The sequence below is a fragment of the Gossypium hirsutum genome, chromosome A03, assembly GCF_007990345.1.
Source record: "Gossypium hirsutum isolate 1008001.06 chromosome A03, Gossypium_hirsutum_v2.1, whole genome shotgun sequence".
Taxonomy (NCBI): domain Eukaryota; kingdom Viridiplantae; phylum Streptophyta; class Magnoliopsida; order Malvales; family Malvaceae; genus Gossypium; species Gossypium hirsutum.
In genome coordinates, this window is record NC_053426.1 from 92,960,194 (window position 1) to 92,980,734 (window position 20,541).

At 37.9% G+C, this 20,541-nt stretch overlaps 1 pseudogene; it reads left to right on the forward strand.

The window, feature by feature from the left end:
* Positions 1–1,750: 1,750 nt before the first annotated feature.
* LOC121218288 (cyclin-dependent kinase G-2-like) overlaps positions 1,751–20,541 on the forward strand; it is a 24,314-nt pseudogene continuing 5,523 nt past the window's right edge.

Here is a 20,541-nt window from a genome sequence, read left to right on the forward strand (position 1 = left end):
GGAGCTAGCATCAATCTAATGCCATTATCTACTTTCAGGAAGTTGGGAATTGGTCACATGAAACCTACTCTAGTGATATTGCAACTAGCTGATCGATCTTTGCCTCAACCTGAAGGGCAAATCAAAGATAGCTTAGTTCATATGGATAAATTTATTTTTCCAACTGATTTTATCATACTTAACTGAGAGGCAGACAAGGAGGTTCCCATAATCTTGGGACAACCATTTTTAGCCACCGGATAAACTCTTATTGATGTTTACAAAGGTGAACTGACCATGCAACTTAATGACAAGCATGTTACCTTCAGTGTTTTCTATTCTATTCCATGTAAAGATAAAGAAGAATGCCATACTATTGATGTGCTAGATGATCTCATTACGGAAGAATTCAATGACCAAAGCACAATACTTTCGAGGAGTTTGCAGTGACATCTGATGATGAATTCTTAAATAATTGTGACAGCAAGGTTGAAGCTAATAATATTGAACTCAGGCATAGATGGTAGATTGAGTCCTTAGACTTAGCCAACAGAACAACTCCAATTTTCAAGCCATCTATTGACGAAACTCCTACTCTAAAATTGAAACTACTGCCAACTCATCTTAAATATGTTTTTCTTAGTGATGAAAATACTCTCCCAGTTATTGTCTCTGCAACACTGGATGTAACTCAAGAAGAGAAATTGGTTCATATTCTTCAGTAACATAAACGAGCTATTGCTTGGAGTATTACCGATATCTGAGGCATTAGTCCATCTTTTTTCATGCACAAGATCAAGTTGCAAGATGAATGTAAGCAATCGATTGAGCAACAAAGAAGATTAAACGAAAAGATGAATGAAGTTGTTAAGAAAGAAATTATAAAGTGGCTTGATGCTGGAATTATCTACCCTATTTCTGATAGCAATTGGGTAAGTCCAGTGCAATGCATTCCTAAAAAGAGTGGCATCATAGTGGTTAGCAACGACAAAGATGAATTAATTCCTACATGTATTCCTACAGGATGGCAAGTTTGTATGGATTATCGTAAACTGAATGCTTCCACAAGGAAGGACCACTTGCCACTTTCTTTCATTAATCAAATGTTAGATAGGCTTGCAATGAGAGCCTATTGCTACTTCTTATATGGCTATTCTGGGTACAATCAAATTGCTATTGCACCAGAGGATCAGGAGAAAACAACTTTCACCTGTCCCTTTGGTACTTTTACTTTTCGTTGTATGCCTTTCGGCCTTTGCAACGCACCAACCACATTTCAAAGCTGCATAATGAAAATATTTTCGGATATGATTGAAGATTCTTTAGAGGTTTTTATGGATGATTTCTCGGTCTATGGGAATAATTTTGATCATTGCGCTAACAATTTGGATAAAGTATTGCAGCAATGTGAAGGCACACATCTTGTTCTAAATAGGAAAAAATGCCATTTCATGGCAACTGAAGACATTGTGTTAGGCCATCACATCTCTAATCAAGGCATTGAAGTAGACAAAGCTAAAGTGTAAATCATTGAGAAATTACCTCCACCGACAAATGTGAAAGATATTCATAGTTTTCTTGGGCATGCGAGGTATTATCGAAGATTTATTAGAGATTTCTTGAAAATTGCAAAGCCCTTATGCTCATTCTGGAACAGAATCAAAAGTTCCTCTTTGACGATACATATCTGGAGGCATTCATTTAATTAAAGACGTAACTAGTAAATGCACTCATTGTCGTTACACTAGATTGGTCTCAACCTTTTGAAGTTATGTGCGATGCAAGCGACTTTGCTGTGGGTGCTGTTCTAGGAATACTGAAGGGAAAAATATTTCATGCCATCTATTATGCTAGCAAAACTCTCACAGAGGCTCAAATTAACTATACCACTATAGAGAAAGAATTGTTGGTTGTAGTCTTTGCTTTTGATAAGTTTCGTTTTTATCCTGTTGGCGCAAATGTTATTGTATTTACTGATCACTCGGCATTGAGGTATCTTTTTACGAAGAAGGATGCAAAACCAAGATTGATACGCTGGATCTTACTATTGCAAGAATTTGACATTAAGATAAAAGATCGCAAGGGTTCAGATAATCAACTTACAGATTATCTGTCCTGATTGAAAGTTGGCAGCGAAGATGGAAACATACTTCAAATTATCGACGCATTCCCAGATGAGAAGTTATTTGTTGTAGATGAACCCTTTGGTATGCAGATCTGGTTAATTATCTAATGTGTGGAAAACTCCCATTGGGTGTCATAGGCCATACAATAGAAAGATTTCTTCTTGAAGTAGTGAAGTATCATTGGAACGAACCATATTTATTCAAGGTATACAATGATAATATTATTAGATGTTGTGTTCCAGAAGAGGAGATGCTTTCAATCCTGAAGCACTGTCATGATGCTTCTTATGGAGGTTATTTCGGTGGCATGCGAACTACTGCGAAGGTTCTCCAATCAGGATTCTACTAGCCTTCATTATTCAAAGATGCCCACAATTTTCTAAATTAATGCGATAGGTGTCAGAGCACTGGTTCTATATCCTGACGCGATGAAATGTTGCAACAACTAATTATAGAGGTTGAATTATTTGATGTTTGGGGTATGAATTTTATGGGACCATTTCCAAGTTCATTTGGAATGTAACACCCCCAAACCCGGCATGGACGTTATGGCCGAATTTGGCAAGATCACGTGATAGGATGATTGAAACCTAAGTTGACAATAAAACCATTTCCGCCTATAAACATTTAATTAACTCAAAAAAACGTGTGTCCACTATTTTGACTCAAACGTATCTTTTTATCAGAAGATTTGAAAATCATTTATTTTAAGTAGAACTGTTCATTTTATGGAAAACTTTAGTTTTTAGGAAATTCGTATTTTTGCTAAGTGGTAGTTGTAAGTCTGTAAAAGCATGTAAAATTCCCAAAGTTTAAACAAAACAATCCATAAATTCTAATGACATAAAAATACCCCACAATCAGGTAAAACCATAAACAAAAAGTAAAATAGTTTAAAATATGTGTGGCCTCTATCGAGTCCTCCGCTACACCGAATCGTAAAATCTGGAGATTACCTGTACACATTAAACAAAAGGTGTGAGTTTACGCAAATTCAGTGCGTAATCCCCACAGAAAACATGCATAGAGGCAATTACCAGTAAATAGTCAAATGCAGTCTAGGACCTAAGCCCATTACAGTTTCAGTAGTAGTTTGGGCCTTAGCCCATTTCAGTCTAGTATCATATATGCATTAAGGCTTTAGCCCATCACAGTATCAGTAAAAGTAATCAGTAACAAAGTCCTACCCACTAGCCTCTACACACCATCTCTGTAATAGCCCGGTTTTAGCTAAATCAGAACAGTGATTTTGGAACCACAAATCTAAGGCTGTAAAAAAATTTTAATATTATTTTTGGTGTTTACAGCATGTGAATATATATGTGTGAAAATTTCGTAAGTTAATTTTATCGTTTAATAGCTCAATTTGATAAAAGAACCAAATCGCATAAAATGCAAAAGTTGCATTCTATTAGTTGAAGGTGTCAATTGGCCTTGGCTTTTAAATATGATGGCCTTAAATGGTAATTAAACCATTTTATTTACGAGTGGACAAAGATGGACTTATATTAAGATGGCCTTAAATCGTTGCTTTCAGTACTAGCTAGCCCATGCCTGAATTTTTGAAAGTGTTGATGATTTTGAAAGTTTCCATTAATGAATTCATGTTCTTTTGAATGTTTGATGATGAATAATGAAAGCTTGGTGCTTGATATACATGTTTTGTAAAGTGATTTTGAGTAAAAATGCATATTAGAGATTAAATTGAGAAAAGTGTAAATTGAGGGGTTAAATTATGAAATAAATGAAAGTTTTGGGCTTCTAGGGGTCCATAGGAAATTCGGCTAAGCTTGGGTGTAATTAAATTTTGTGTAAATTATGTTTTTGTGAAATATTGACTAAATTGAATAAGTGTGGAACTTTAGGGGCTAAAGTGAAAAAATGCCCAAATATGTATTTGTGGACTAAATTGAATGAATTTTGGTTAAATGGGTTAATTTTGAATACATATAGATCAAGAAAGAAAGAATTTAGATTTAGATCGGGGAAAATCGAAGGTTATCAAGTAATTGATCCGATTCGTCCATTTCAAGTATGAGGTAAGTTCGTATGTGATAAACATTGTTACAATTATGTTTTTGATGCTTTCATATTGCATAAATTGTGTACATGCAACTACGATGGTGTACGGCTACAAATCGACTATGTTTGGCATTTAGAATGCGATTCGAGATAACTTTGACTATATAAAGCACTTAGTGTACGAATTGGAATAGCTTCGGCTATATGTGGCACTAAGTGTGTGATACCGAGATTAATGTGATAGTTTGCGATATCGCTATAGCTTCGGCTAATCATTTTTGCACTAAGTGTGTGAGTTCTTGGAGTATAGAGAGATTTCAAAATGATTTAATGTATTGAACAAAGGGGTGAGAATGAAATAAATAAATACGAGAAAGTACAGGTACGTACGATACCTAGATGGTAGTTGATACTATGTGTATAAAGCTTAATAGAGTTGTACATATATGATAAATGGTCATGAATTAGAATCGAATGATGATATGAAACTTACTAAGTGTTTACTACTTGATAATTTGTATATTATGAATTGTTGAGTAAATATTTAGTACGAACTTACTAAGCTATAAAGCTTACTGTGTGTTATTTGTATTTGTTTTATAGAGTATCGAAGCTAGCTTGGACATCGAAGATCATTGGGAACCATCATCACACTATCGACTACTTGTTGGTATTTTTGGATGCTTGTAAATATGGTATATGGCATGTATAGGCTTGTAACACCCCGAATTTGGGCCTAGAAGTATTAGGTCTTGAAACATAGGAGCAGTTAGGAGGCGGCACATAAATAATTAATTGTGCAAGAAAGTGACACAAATCTGTATCTGTTTCAGTGGTTAAGTTTTCTGGGAAGAGTCTGAGAAGTCTTGGGTTCAAACCTTGGCTTCCACAAAATTTTGTTTTTAAGGATAAAACCCCTATATTTGGTCGGTAGGGTTATAAGTAAAATTTGTTAGAAACATGATATAATGGGCCTGCTAGTCTAATGGATAGTGGCATGTGGAGTGTGCTAGTGGTCTGAGGTTCGAATCCCTACTTGTGCAAATGGAGATTATTTTTTACTGATGGCCATGGGAGGAAGTGTGTTTGACCTAAACACCAAGAGTTTGAATAAGTTTGAATAAATTTGTTGTTGGCTGAATTTGGGGAGTGAAAAGGAGGATTTTCGGTTGTTGAGATTTGTGAGCAAGAGGGTTTTTAGGAGGAAATTAGGGAATTCGAATTTGGTGGAAGAGTTGTGCCGAATTGGTACTCTAATCAAGAGGAATTCAGCTTTGGTATGTGGCTACTCAAGAATTTCGGTTGAGTGATCCATTCTCTCAAAATTTCAGTTTTGGATGCTCATTTTCCTTTTTGACATTTTAGTTCTTTCTGCTTTTGGTGTTGAATTGTTGCTTTTGGTTTTCTGCTCGATATCTTTCATATCTTCTTTTGGGGGCAAATTGTTTCTAAAGACCAATTGAGGTTTATTCCAAACTGATTCATTTCGGGTTAGTTCTTCCCTAAAGTCTTTTGCTACCGATTGCTTTCTTTTCTTCCTCTCTCAAACCTTGGCCGAACACTCTTTTTCTTCCTTTCTACAAAATCGGTTTGTTTTAGGTAAACATTTCCCCTTATTCGATTCTTTTGTATTTACGGATCCCCACTCTTTTCACATTGCTACCTTGACTGATTGCTTTTGGCTCTTGTTCCTCTCTTCATCTTAGTTGTGGTAGCCGGATACCCTATTCTCTCCTTCTATACCTTAGGTCTTGGACTATTGTTATTCAACTAATTAGATGTGAGGGTACGTGTTTATTCTTCCTTTCTCTCTATTTCTCTAATCTGTCACACTTATAGTTTCATCTAATGTCTCTCTATACTACCGTTGTTTGAAGAGGTACAAATGTTCCATTTTGCTGCTATCAATTGAGTTCTTTCGACTCTTGTGGGTGTAGGCCAAATATTCTTCCTTCTAGTCTGGACATTACATTTTCGATAAGTGATTGTTCAACTAGTTCAACTGTTCTGTTTTTGATGGTTGATAAGGTTTATTGGAGTGCAGGAAACCCCTAAGGCCTTGTGTTTAGATCTTTTGCAACGGTTCCAGGGTGATTGATCAAAGCAAGTGATAGGTAAGTTTGGATAAATGTCTTGATGGGGGTTTTTTTGATTACTCGATTAGTATATGATTAACCGAAGCTTGTAATTGAAATAGGTGGAGTACTCGTGGGCATTCGCACATCTTCGTGAACAAGGTGTGTAACCATACTACTTTAAACATAGATCTGCAAAAGCCGGAAAAGTATGACCATTGATGCTACATGAGTGTGAACTCGCTCGTGTGGTAATCCGAAGGTGTAAAACGTGGGCGTTTGATCATAGTGGCCACCATGAGCGTTTTCATGGGCTTAGGTCGTTCTAGGCCGAAATGTATGGGCCCCATGGGCTCGTGGGCCCACACAGGTAAATCACCTTGACGTGTGGAGATTTTTTGGCCAGACTGTGTAGTTCACACAGCCAAGGCCATTTTTTGGGCTTATTAGGCCACCCGTGCGTGTGGGCCCACATGGGCTCGCATAATGGGCCTTGGGCCCATTTTCACTGTTTGACTATTAAGGTTGCACGGGTTGCCCGAGAAGACTGTGACCTTCTGTTGGGTCGGTAAGCGTACCTGAACCCTTATGAGACAAAATGACTGTTTTGCCCTTATGGGGTAAATGACTATTTGCCCTTATGCGATAAAATGATGATTTTACCCCTATGCGATAAAATAACGATTTTTCCCTTATGAGATAAAATGACCGAAATACTTTCATAGGGTAAAATAACCGAAATACCCCTATGGTAAAATGACTGAAATACCCTTATATGGTAAAATGACTGTAATACCCCTGTAAGGTAAAATAACTGATTTGCCCTATGAGGTGTATGACTGGATTTGAGCATGACACGTTATATGTATGTTGCATCCATGTAAGATATTGTGATACGATGCATGACATGTTGCATGGGGTTGGGATGGTTATGTTGGAGGAAGTGTACTGTACTGATATGATCGCACGGGTCGCCCAAGACGACTGTGGACCTAAGGTTGCACAGGTCGCCCAAGACGACTGTAGACCTACTGATGGCTTTAAGCCATTCATATTATTGGAAGATCTGCTGTAAATACTGTTTTAGTACCACAACCGGTACGATTTGGTGTGTAGGGTTGAGTGGGTCGATTTTATCCCCACATGGTGTGTAGGACTGGTACGAACATGGTATGTAGCGGATGGATTGGGTAGGATTTTCTGATTGCATACTCACTGATTCTGTAATGGGCTTAGGCCCCACTAATACTGTTACTGGAATAGGCTCAGGCCCACACTGTTTCTAATTCTAAAATGGGCTAAGGCCCTAACTGAAATTGAAAGGGCTTAGGCCTAAATTGTGTTTACTCTGATTGTTTGCTTATATGGAATTACAACTGAATTTTCATAAACTCACCCATCTATTTTATCTGTACAAGTAATCCCTAGTCTTAGGAAGATCAGTTCTGCGAGGGACTCAAAGGTGGCCACACAACCGCGCACGCTTCCGATCTTGATTTTTAATTTGTAAGTAGTTTTAATTGGGTATTTTTATGTAATAAGGCCTCTAAGGTTTTAACTTTTAATTTTGTATTTTTACTTGCTTTGATATAAATTGCTAGCTGTAGGAAGAAGACGTGTTTTCAAAAGATAACTGTTTTTCAAAAACACCACGTCTTCTTAATATAATTTTAAAGCTTCCGCAACAAACAAAGTTTTAAAGTGTAATAAAAATCTAATATGATTTACAAATTTTAGTTAATGATATAATAAGGTTTTAATATATAACGGGCTTTCCAATGAAGTTATGGTTTTTGAAAAACACTTCAATGTGACACCGCCAGATTCGGCCATAACATCTAGGCCGAGTTTGGGGTGTTACAAGGCTAGTAAGTTGATGATATGAATTGAGTTTTGATATAGCCATGAGATTTGGCTAGCTTTTGTTGAAAATGTTGGTATGTATTTGGTCATTTAAGTTGGCCTAAGTGATGTGCATAATGCCTTATATATATTGGTTTGTTTTAGTTATATTGGCATTAGTTGTTGATATAGTTTAATGATGTGGTTTGTGATATGAAATAGATGTTAATATGATGAATTAATGTATATGGAACTTATGCAAGTTGTGATAATTTTGGCATAATGATTTGGTATGATTTGAATATGGAACTGAGTAGTTAAAATGGTTGATGATAGATGGTATGATATGTGTATGAATTGGTATGTTTTGGGCTGCCTATAAATGTATTGAAATGGTTCCAAATTTGGTTACTTTGTGTACTTGAGAGTAGGGTGGAAATTTGGCTTTACAAATGGCCTATTTTGTCCACACGGGTAGAAACAGTGGCGAGCGTCTCAGCCGTGTCCGACACATGATCATGTTACACGACCATCTGTCCCTTGGGGTACCCTTTCCAATTAAGGAAGTATACCCTACAGTTTTGACATGGCCTAGACACACAAGCATGTTTATTGGCCATGTGAGGCACACGGGCTAGTACATAGGGGTGTGGTCGGCCGTGTGACACAAGTCAGTAACTTCCCTAGTTTTCTCACGGCCATGGCACGCGGGCGTGTCTCTGGCCGTGTGGTACAAGTCAATATGTATGCCCTGTTTTCACACGGCCTACGCCACAGGTGTGTCTGGTGACCGTGTGAAGCACACGACTTATTCACACGGGCGTGTGACCCTTAAATTTTTTAAAATTTTCTAAGTTTCTTAAAATTTGTAAATGTTATTGGTTTAGTCCTGAACCTCGTTTAAGCATGTTTTAAGGTCTCATAGGACCTTATAAGGGACAATATGATTGGTATGAATGGATTGTGAATATGAGTGAATATATTATGTATGTGAACAATGTGTATTAATCGGTAATGCCTCGTAACCCTATTCTGACAACGGATACAGGTTAGGGGTGTTACATTTAATTGGTATCAAAGCTACGGTTTAGTTGATTCTAGGACTAACGTAGCAAGTGAAAGTCTAGCTATACCTGCCATATATATAAATTGTGATAGTGTGACGATTTCTGATAGTTAAAATGTGTTTTTATATAGCAAATGGATCCCGATCGAGCCGTAGCTGACGAGGTGGAAAGTAATGCACCCGCTCCCACTCAAGGGGCAGTGAAGTCTGACTCTAGACTTGTACTAGTGGCCAAGGGGGAGAGGATAAGTAAGCCTTCTTCCAAATGATGATTGTGTGGTTTACGGAGTTCGTTCGAACGAATCTGGCTGCTCAACAACCTCCACCCCTACCTGTCCCTCAACAAGTTCCAGTTGTGCCATAAGTAATAGATCCAATCCGATGGAGTAAGCCGCCAATGGATAAGATTCGTAAGCATGGGCTGAAGAGTTTCGGACTACAATTGATGATGACGCAGAGAAAGCAGATTTCTGGCTTAAGAACACAATCAGAGTATTTGATGAATTGTCATCTTTGCTTAGAGACAATGCATATCATTGATCAAAAATGTTGACATCGATGGTCCCTAGAGAACGAATTGCCTGGGAATTCTTTCAATCCAAGTTCCGGAAGAAATATATAAGCCAGCAACCTCTCGATCAGAAACATAAAGAGTTTCTGGAATTGAAGCAAGGTCGAATGACTGTCACTGAGTGAGAAAAAGAACTTGTACGTTTGAACAAGTATGCTCAGGAATATGTTTCCATTGAAGACATCATGTGTAAACAATTTGTTAACGGGTTGAATGAAGATATAAAGCTGTTAGTCGGGATACTTGAATTGAAAGAATTTGCAGTATTGGTTGAGAGAGCTTCAAAAGCTGATGACCTCAGTAAGGAAAAGAGAAAAGTTAATTCAGAGGCAAGAGACTCGAGGAAGAGATCGATGAGTAAATCTTACCATTCCTTGTCGAAGAAATCTAGAGACTACTTTAACCGATCGACAACTTCAGTGGGATATTAGAATAGAGATCACGGGAACAATTTACCAACCCTAAAGCTCAAGCCACATCAGTATCGAGTGTTGGCATTAAAAATATACTAAACCTGAGTGTCAACAATGTGGAAGACGACATTTTGGAGAGTGCATGTAACACCCCTTACCTGTACCCGAGACCGGGACAAGGCACAAGGCATTACTGTACACGTACAAAAACTTTTCGTAAAAAATGGGTCACAAACTTTCTTTTCAATTCTAAAATAATCAATCAAAATCATATTGTCCCTATTATGGACCTACGGGGTCCAAAACAGGCGTTAAAAATGATCCGGGACTAAACCGAGAACTTAAAAAAATTTAGGAAAATTCTAGGTTTAAGCTTCACACGCCCGTGTAGAGGCAATGCAAACGCCCGTGTGCTTGGGACACCCCCGTGTCCCTTACCCGTGTGGAATTATTTTTCATTTCGAACCTACAGGGTTTTCACACAGTTGAGACACACACCCATGTCCTTGGCTCGTGTCCCTCACACGGCCGTTATAGCCCGTGTGCAAAAACCTGGACATTCTGTTTATGACATCATAATTCATTTAGAGGCACACAGCCATGGCACATGCCCGTGTGCTAGGCCGTCTCCTCCACACGGTTGAGACACACGGCCGTGTCTCTGCCCGTGTGTTTACTACTATGCATACTGACCTAAAATTTTAGGTGCAGGGAACACACGGTCGTACAACACTCTAATGGGGCTGACCATGTGTCACCCACGGCCTAGACACATGCCTGTGTATCTACCCGTGTAGACCTTTTTGGAGGCTATTTTCCAAGCCTTTGGCCACCCACTAACATCCATACACGCTAATATATTCCCTAGACATCTATCATATATAAGTGTACTCTTAAAACCTTCTTGGCCAAGGTCATGCATATTACTTCATGCCCCTTATTGACCTTTATTAATATTACCCTTATTGTGTTAGGGTTACCATTTCAAAAATCACATTTTAGGCTTGGCCCATTTTATAACTAATGCCAATTATAACATAAACCATTTCCAAGTGATTTGGCCACATTACACACGTCTATTCGTAGTATCACAAGAAACATTCAAGCATAAACATGCACAATTAGTAGGTTTATAACCTAAATCAAAATGTGCCATATCTCATGGCCATATACAAGATAAATAAGCATATCTTTTAAGCCCTTACTTTGGCTAGCCAAATGACTCATATAACAAAATGACCAAGAAATCCTATACATGCCATTATAACTAAATAGAAGTTTCTATTTACCCAAGCAAAACAAGTTGATAATGTTGACAATGCTCCAATCGTCTTCCAATCTTCACAAGTCCACGAGCTCCGTAAGACAAGGGAAAAGAGAGGAGGGTAGGCATTAACATGCTTAATAAGTTCGGATAACAGGAAAGTAAACTTATCAGTTGTTTAGCACATAACCATATTAGATATTCATCCCAAAAAGTATACTATAATTTCCCTATCACATACACTCAATCAATAAGTTAGTCTCATGTCAATATGATATAACATTAGTCTTAGATGAGCTGATCAATTTAAGAATTTCCATTCTCATTTCTCATGTTAATCCCGTTGAATTTCTTGGAATCTCGATGGATATCCCATTCACTGTCAATTCATACAAGTGATCATTTCAAGTACGCACTCCAGCGAACCTCGCTCTTATGGCGGGATTACCAGTCCAGGCTAAATTCCCCGTAATATAAACTCATAAAGTATCGTCGGGATTACCAGTCCAGGCTAAATCCCTTACAACGACATGTACTCTAATGAGCTTGGATCTGAATTACTAGTCCAAGCTAAATTCAGACCTTGATCGGATTACTCGTCCGGGCTAAATCCATAATGCACACATATTCTTCGGGAGGCTAGATCACTTTAGGAACACCCGTTTGGGCTAGATCATTTTTACTGTCAATTCATTTTTGGGAAATCCATCAGTTATTCCTTTTCATTCAACCGGGACATTTCATCATGACATCAATTTTTCATGAATTATTAACATGAACCCTAGCTTGAAGTATGGGTAGAAATAGAGAGAGCATGATACGAGGATCTCAAAAATACGAAGAAAATAAAAAACGGGGCTAGGGAGCACTTACTATTGAGCTTGAAAATGTTGGAAACCCTAGCTATGGAACCCTTGAAATTTTTGGCAGCTATGAAGAAGATGATAGCTGATTTTTGCTTTCTTTTTCCCTTTTTATTTCATTTATTACCAAATGACCAAAATGCCCCTCCTTACTAAACTTCTAAATTTTTCCATGCATGCCCCTTTTCATCCAAAAACTTAAAAATTGGGAAAATTTCTATTTAAGACCTCCTAGTTAATAATCCAAAGCAATTTCATACAAATTGCTTCTAGAACCCAAGTTTTGCAATTTATTCAATTTGGTCCCTAATTTCCAATTGGACACCTTATACTTAGAATCTCTTCATGAAATTTTAACACATGCTTATTTTATATCCTAGGCCTCATAAACAGCATAAAAAATATTTTAACGTTGGATTTGTGGTCTCAAAACTACTATTCTGACTAGGCCCAATTTCGGGATGTTACATTCCCCCCTCAGGGACTTTCGTCCTTGAAAGTCTTACCAGAAAACAGGTTCGGATATTGGCTCTTCATGGTTTCTTTAGATTCCCATGTAGCCTCTTCCACTCTATGTCTATGACATAATACTTTTGCCAAGGTAATATTCTTTTTCCTCAACTGTTTAACTTCTCGAGCTAAGATCTAGACCAGTTCTTTTCCATAGGTAATATCCGGTCTAATCTCAACTTCCGTCGACAAAATCATATGAGAGGGGTCCGATCTATATCTATGGAACATGGACACATGGAATACATCATGAATCTTTTCTAATTTGGATGGCAATGCTAATTGGTAGGCTAATGGTCCAACTCTTTCAGTAATCTCATATGGTCCGATAAATCGCGGACTCAATTTGCCTTTCCGGCCAAATCTCAATACCTTTCCTATAGAGATACTTTCAAGAACACTTTATTTCCAACTTGAAATTCAATCTCTTTATTCTTTAAATCAGCATATGACTTTTGCCTATCCGATACCGCTTTCAAATAGTCCCGTATCACTTTAACCTTTTCTTCATTTCCTTAACTAAATCGACCCAATGAATCTAACTTTCCTTGAGTTCTGTCCAATACAGTGGAGTTCGACACTTTTGGCCATACAATGCCACATAAGGTGCCATTTTCAAACTCGTCTAGAAATTACTATTGTAAGCGAATTCCACCAATGGCAAGTATTTTTCCCAACTACCCTGAAATTCAATGACGCAACACCGTAACATGTCCTCTAGAGTCTGAATCGTCCGCTCAGACTGACCATCAGTCTGTGGGTTAATGTCGTACAAAAACTCAAATTCGTACCCTAGGCTTCTTGTAGTTTCTTCCAAAATCTTGAAGTGAATCTCAGATCCCTATCTGAGTTGATCGACAATGGTACCCGTGTAATCTCACAATCTCGAATATATACAAGTCGGCCAATCTATCAAGAGAGAAATCTGTTCGTACCAGAATGAAGTGAGCCGACTTTGTTAGCCTATCAACTATAACCCAAACAACATCTTTTTGTCGAGGTCAATGGTAATCCTGTCACGAAATCCATGGTAATCCTGTTCCACTTCCATTCGGGGACCATCACAGGCTGTAATAAACCTGAAGGTACTTGGTGTTCAGCCTTAACCTATTGACTGATCAAGCATTTTGATACAAATTCAGAGATATCTCTTTTCATACAATTCCACTAGTACATTGTCTTTAAATCATTGTACATCTTGGTACTTCTCGGATGAATAGACAAACGGCTATCATGTGCCTCTTGCAAAATTTTCTGAATAAGTTCATTATCTTTGGGTACACAGACCCTATCTTGAAACGTCAAGTACCATTGGAATCAATTCGAAAATCTAATTCAACACCCAACTCACATTGTGCTCTCTTGGTCTACAAGTCACTATCATTTATCTGAGCTGCGCAAATTTCTTAGAGAAATGTCGGTCTAGCTCTTAACTCTTCCAAAACCAAACCATCATCAGACAATGCCAATCATGTGTTCATAGCCCTCAATGCAAATAAGAACTTTCTGCTTAAGGCATCAGTGACTACGTTCACCTTTCCTGGGTGATAATCAATTATTAGCTCATAATCTTTAATCAACTCTAGCCATCTACGTTGTCTCAAATTCAATTCCTTTTGAGTCATCAAGTACTTCAAGCTCTTGTGATCGGTGAATACGTGGCAAGTTTCACCATACAAATGTGTCTCCAAATCTTCAAGGCAAATACAATAGCAACAGGCTCTAAGTCATGTGTTGGATAATTTTTCTCGTGTGGCTTTAGTTGCCTCGAAGCATAAGCTATCACTTTGTCCTCTTGCATAAGCACGCAACCCAGTCCATTTAAGGACACATCACTAAAGACTACGAATTCTTTTCCCGGCTCAGGTTGCACTAAAACTAGAGCTTTAATCAGCAACATCTTCAATTTCTAGAAACTCTGCTAACTCTTCTCTGACCATTCAAACTTAATGTCTTTTTGCAGCAACCTCGTCAAAGGAGTTGCAATCATCAAAAATCCTTTCATGAAGTATCGATAGTAACCGGCTAAGCCCATAAAGCTTCTAACCTCGATTACGTTCTTCGTCGGCTTCCACTCGACAATAGCAGATATCTTATTTGGATCAACTCGGATACCTTCACCCAAAACAATGTGACCCAAAAATCCTACCTCTTAGAGCCAAAACTCACTCTTGCTAAATTTAGCATAAAACTTTTTGTGCCGTAAAGTCTGTAAAATAGTTCTCAGATGTTCCACATGTTCAGTCTCATCCTTGGAATAAATTAGGATATTATCAATAAATACAACAACGAACTTGTCTAAGTATGGCCGAAATATCCTATTCATGAAGCCTATAAACACATCGGAGCATTCATCAACCCAAAAGGCATCAAAAGAAATTCATAATGGCCATACCTCATTTTGAAAGCGGTCTTTGGCATGTCCGATTCCTTAACTCGCAACTGATAATAGCCGGATCTCAAATCTATTTTAGAAAACACAGTGGCTCCCCTCAACTGATCAAACAGGTCGTCAATCCTTGGTATCAGATACTTATTCTTAATAGTTGTTACCTTGTTGAGTTAGTGGTAATCTATACATAATCTCATCGAACCATCTTTCTTTTTTACAAATAATATGGGAGCACCCCAAATCAAAAAGTGTGGTCTTGCAAAACCTTTATTCGTCAGTTCTTGCAACTCTACTTTTAACTCTTTCAACTCGGTTGGTGTCATCCTATACAGGGCAATAGAAACAAGTGCTGTTCCTGGGACTAGCTCAATACCAAACTCTACTTCTCTAACAGGAGGCAAACCAGGGAACTCTTCCAGAAACACATCTGGATATTCACGCACTATTGGTACTGACTCAATCTTCAACTTCGATTCCTTAGTATTCAGTACAAAAGCTAGGTAAGCTTCATACCCTTTTTTCATATACCTTTGAGCCATCATTGAGGTAATCACAACCGATGGTGTATTCAACTCATTCGAATCAACCCAAATAATTTCACCATCTGAGCATTTCAATTCTATGTACTTGCTACCATAATTTACAATCACATTATGGACAGTCAACCAATCCATACCAAGTTTTACGTTAAACTTATCGAAAGGCAAAAGGATAAGGTTAGCCAGAAAACAATGACCTTGAATCATCAAAGGACGGTTCTTACAAACCTTATCCACTAATACAAACTTGCCTAGAGGGTTCGACACCTTGATCACAAATTCCATTAATTCTACAGACATATTCATGCTAGAAACCAATTTCATGCAAATGTATGAATGGGTCGATCCCGAGTCAATCAAGGCAATAACATGAGTATTATGGAGAGAAAATGTACTCGTAATAACATAGGAAGCTGAAGCTTCCTCTGTAACGCATATCGCGTAAGTTCTCACCGAGGCTCAAGCCTCAGATTTTGTTGTAGAATCCTTTGTAACAATTCGACTACCCCTAGTACTTCTAGGATGTCGTGGAGGTCTACCTCAGGAAATAGGAGAATTAGGCTTCGGGGCTAATTCTACCTCTTTATCGGCTTATTCTAGGTAATCTCTACGTAAATGGTCAAGAGAACCACATCTGTAGCATGCTTCGCTCTTCATTCGACACTCTTCGAAATGAAATTTGTTGTAACTTTTATATCTCAACTTTTGATCATCTACACTTCCCACACTAGTTACCATAGGGGAAGAAGACTTCGGGTTGTGACGCTTAGAGTTTCTTGCTCTGCCCGAATATCCCACCGATGTAGTGGAGCGCTCTTGTTGACTTCTCAATTTCTTCGTGGGAAAAGAGTGTGTTCTGCCACTAGATCTCTTACTCAAAACTCTAGCTTCTCTCTTTGCTCTTTTCTTTTTTTATTTAGCTCTTCAGCCTTTTTGGTTCGATCGGCTAATGTAGCCAATTCCCTTATCTCAAAAATCCCGATTAACAGTTTAATTTCCTCATTCAGACCTTCTTCGAAATGCTTACACAATTCTACCTCTGTCTGGACCCACTCCTTTGCATACTAACTTAGCCTTACGAATTCTTTTTCGTATTCTGACACGGTTTGAGTTCCAGGAACTCCTTTCGCTTCTGATCTAAGAACCTTTGACTAATATATTTATTCCTAATTTCACTTGGAAGAATTCCCATGTGATACTCTTTCTCAGTGCCACCGAGGATATAGTCTTCCATCAGTGGTATGCAGTGTCCTTTAATAGCGACACCATGCATTTCAAACTTTCCTCAGGAGTACATGATAGTTTGTCGAGAACTCGCATGGTATTCTCAAGTAAAAATTCAGCATGTTTTGGATCGTTCTCAATCTTGGCCCTAAACTCTTCGGCTCCATATTTCCTAAGTTTATCCACTAGGGCCTTACCAATTCTCACGGGTGCCATACCATGTGGCACTTCTTCTTCAGGTCGAGTAGGGGGCGGAGGAGGTCGTGGTATATTGGGGCGGTTTCTCAGGTAATTACTGAACCATTCCATCATTTCAAAAAAGGCAGCTCTCGCCTTTTCCCAGCCCCCAGACATAGGCCTTCTACTACTACTAGAAGTAGCTCGTTGTACGGAAGCTGGAGCATGGCTCTCGGCTCCCTTAGACTCATCTTGGGCTTGATTGGAAAACATGTACCATAGTTAAATACAATTAAAAGGGTTAGGAGATGTCACACTATCATAAATTGTATAATGGCATGTATAGCTAAACTCGATACATGCTATGCTCGACTAAACTGTAGCTCTGATACCACTAAATGTAACACCCCTTACCTGTACCCGAGACCGAGACAAGACACGAGGCATTACTGTACACATACAAGAACTTTTCGAAAAAAATGGGTCACAAACTTTCTTATCGATTCTAAAACAATCAATCAAAATCATTTTGTCCCTATTATAGACCTACGGGATCCAAAACAGGCGTTAAAAGAGATCTGGGACTAAACCGAAAACTTTAGAAAATTTTAGAAAAATTTTAGGTTTAAGCTTCACACGCACGTGTAGAGGCAATGCACATATCCGTGGGCTTAGGACACGCCCGTGTCCCTTACCCGTGTGGAATTATTTTTCATTCCGAACCTATAAGGGTTTTCACACGGTTGAGACACACACCTGTGTCCTTGGCTCGTGTCCCTCACATGGCTACGACATGCCTGTGTCACAGCCCGTGTGCAAAAACCCGGACATTCTGTTCATGACATAATAATTCATTTAGAGGCACACGGCCATGGCACATGCCCATGTGCTAGACCATCTTCTCCACACGGTTGAGACACACGGCTGTGTCTTTGCCCATGTGTTTACTACCATACATACTGACCTAAAATGTTAGGTGTAAGGGACATACGGTCGTACAACACTCCCATGGGGCTAACCATGTGTCACACACAGTCTAGACACATGCCCATGTGTCTACATGTTTGGACCTTTCTGGAGGCTATTTTCCAAGCCTTTGGTCACCTACTAACATGCATACACACTAATATATTCTCTAGACATCTATCATAGTACAAGTGTACTCTTAAAACCTTCTTGGCCAAGGTCATGCATATTACTTCATGCCCCTTATTGACCTTTATTAATATTACCCTTATTGTGTTAGCATTAACATTTCAAAAATCACATTATAGGCTTGGCCCATTTTATAACTTATGCCAATTATAACATAAACCATTTCCAAGTGATTTGGTCACGTTACACACGTCCATTCATGGTATAACACATTAACTATCACATGAAACATTCAAGTATAAACATGCACAATTAGTAGGTTTACAACCTACATCAAAATAAGCGATATCTCATGGCCATATACAAGATGAAAAAGCTTATCTTTTAAGCCCTTACTTTGGTTAGCCAAATGACTCATATAAAAAAATGACCAAGAAATCCTATACATGTCATTATAACTAAATAGAAGTTTCTATTTACCCAAGCAAAACAAGTTGATAGTGTTGACAATGCTCAAACCATCAATCTTCATGAGTCCACAAGCTCTGTAAGACAAGGGAAAAAAGAGGAGGGTAAGCATTAACATGCTTAGTAAGTTCGGATAATAAGAAAGTAAACATACCAGTTGTTTAGCATATAACGATATTAGGTATTCATCCCAACAAATATACTATAATTTCCCTATCACATACACTCAATCATCAAGTTAGTTTCATGTCAATATGATATAACATTAGTTTTAGATGAGCTCATCAATTTAAGAATTTCCATTCTCATTTCTCATGTTAATCTCATTAAATTTCTTGGAATCTCGATGGATATCCCATTCACCGTCAATTCATACAAGTGAGCATTTCAAGTACACACTCTAGCGAACCTCACTCTTACGGCGGGATTACCAGTCCAGGTTAAATCCCCCGTAATATAAACTCATAGAGTATCATCAGGATTACCAGTCCAGGCTAAATCCATTATAACGACATGTACTCGAATGAGCTTGGATCTGAATTACTAACCAGGCTAAATTCAGACCCTGATCGGATTACCCGTCCGAGCTAAATCCATAATTCACACATATTTTTCGAGGGGCTAGATCACTTTAGGAACACCTGCCCGGGCTAGATCATTTTTACTGTTAATTCATTTTCAGGTAATACATCAGTTATTCCTTTTCATTCAACTGGGACATTTCATCATGACATCAATTTTTCATGAATTATTATACATTGAATATCACTATTATTTTTCATACAAGAATATTCATTTTAATGTATTTAATTGTCAAAATTCGAGTTATACGAACTTACCTGGAAGATGTTTCGGGTTTAAATTTCGATTACTTCAAAACCTTTTATTTCCTTCGGTCGACCTCCGAAATTCGTCTTTTAGGGTCTATATCAACGAAATAAATTATTAATACATCACACTATTCATTTTAGGCCTAAATTTCACCCCCAAGCAAAATGACCATTTTGTCCTTAACATTTCACATTTTTACAATTTAGTCCTTTAAGCTCGTAAAATGAAATGCATGAAATTTCTTCGTTACCCAAGCTTATTCGAATGTATCCTAAGCCTATACCAGCCTACATTTTCCTCTATTTCACATTTCTACCACACATTTTATACCTTTTACAAATAAGCCCCTTTTTGGTGTTTTCATGAAAAATCACCTAGTAAAAGATGTTTTTCTAACATCCAACTTTCATAATCCTCCATAAATCATCAAAGAACAATCATCTCATGCATGGGTCAAATTTCTAACATGAACCCTAGCTTGAAATATGGGCAGAAATAGAGAGAGCATGATACGAAGATCTCAAAAATACAAAGAAAATAAAAAACGGGGCTAGGGAGTACTTACTATTGAGCTTGAAAATGTTGAAAACCATGGCTATGAAACCCTTGAAATTTTCGGCTACTATGAAGAAGATGATAGCTGGTTTTTTCTTTCTTTTTCCCTTTTTATTTCATTTATTACCAAATGACCAAAATGCCCCTCTTTACTAAACTTTCAAATTTTTCCATGCATGCCCCTTTTCGTCCAAAAACTTAGAAATTGAGAAAATTTCTATTTAAGACCTCCTAATTAATAATCCAAAGCAATTTCATACAAATTTCTTTTAGAACCCAAGTTTTACAATTTATTCAATTTGGTCCCTAATTTCCAATTGGACACTTCTACTTAGAATTTCTTCATGAAATTTTAACACATGCTTATTTTTATATCCTAGGCCTCATAGTAATCATAATAAAAAAATATTTTAACATCAGATTTATGGTCCCAAAACCACTATTCTAACTAGGCCCAATTCAGGATATTACAGTGCGGGGTGAAAAATAATAATAGAACTTGTTACAGTTGTGGTTCACGAGATCACTT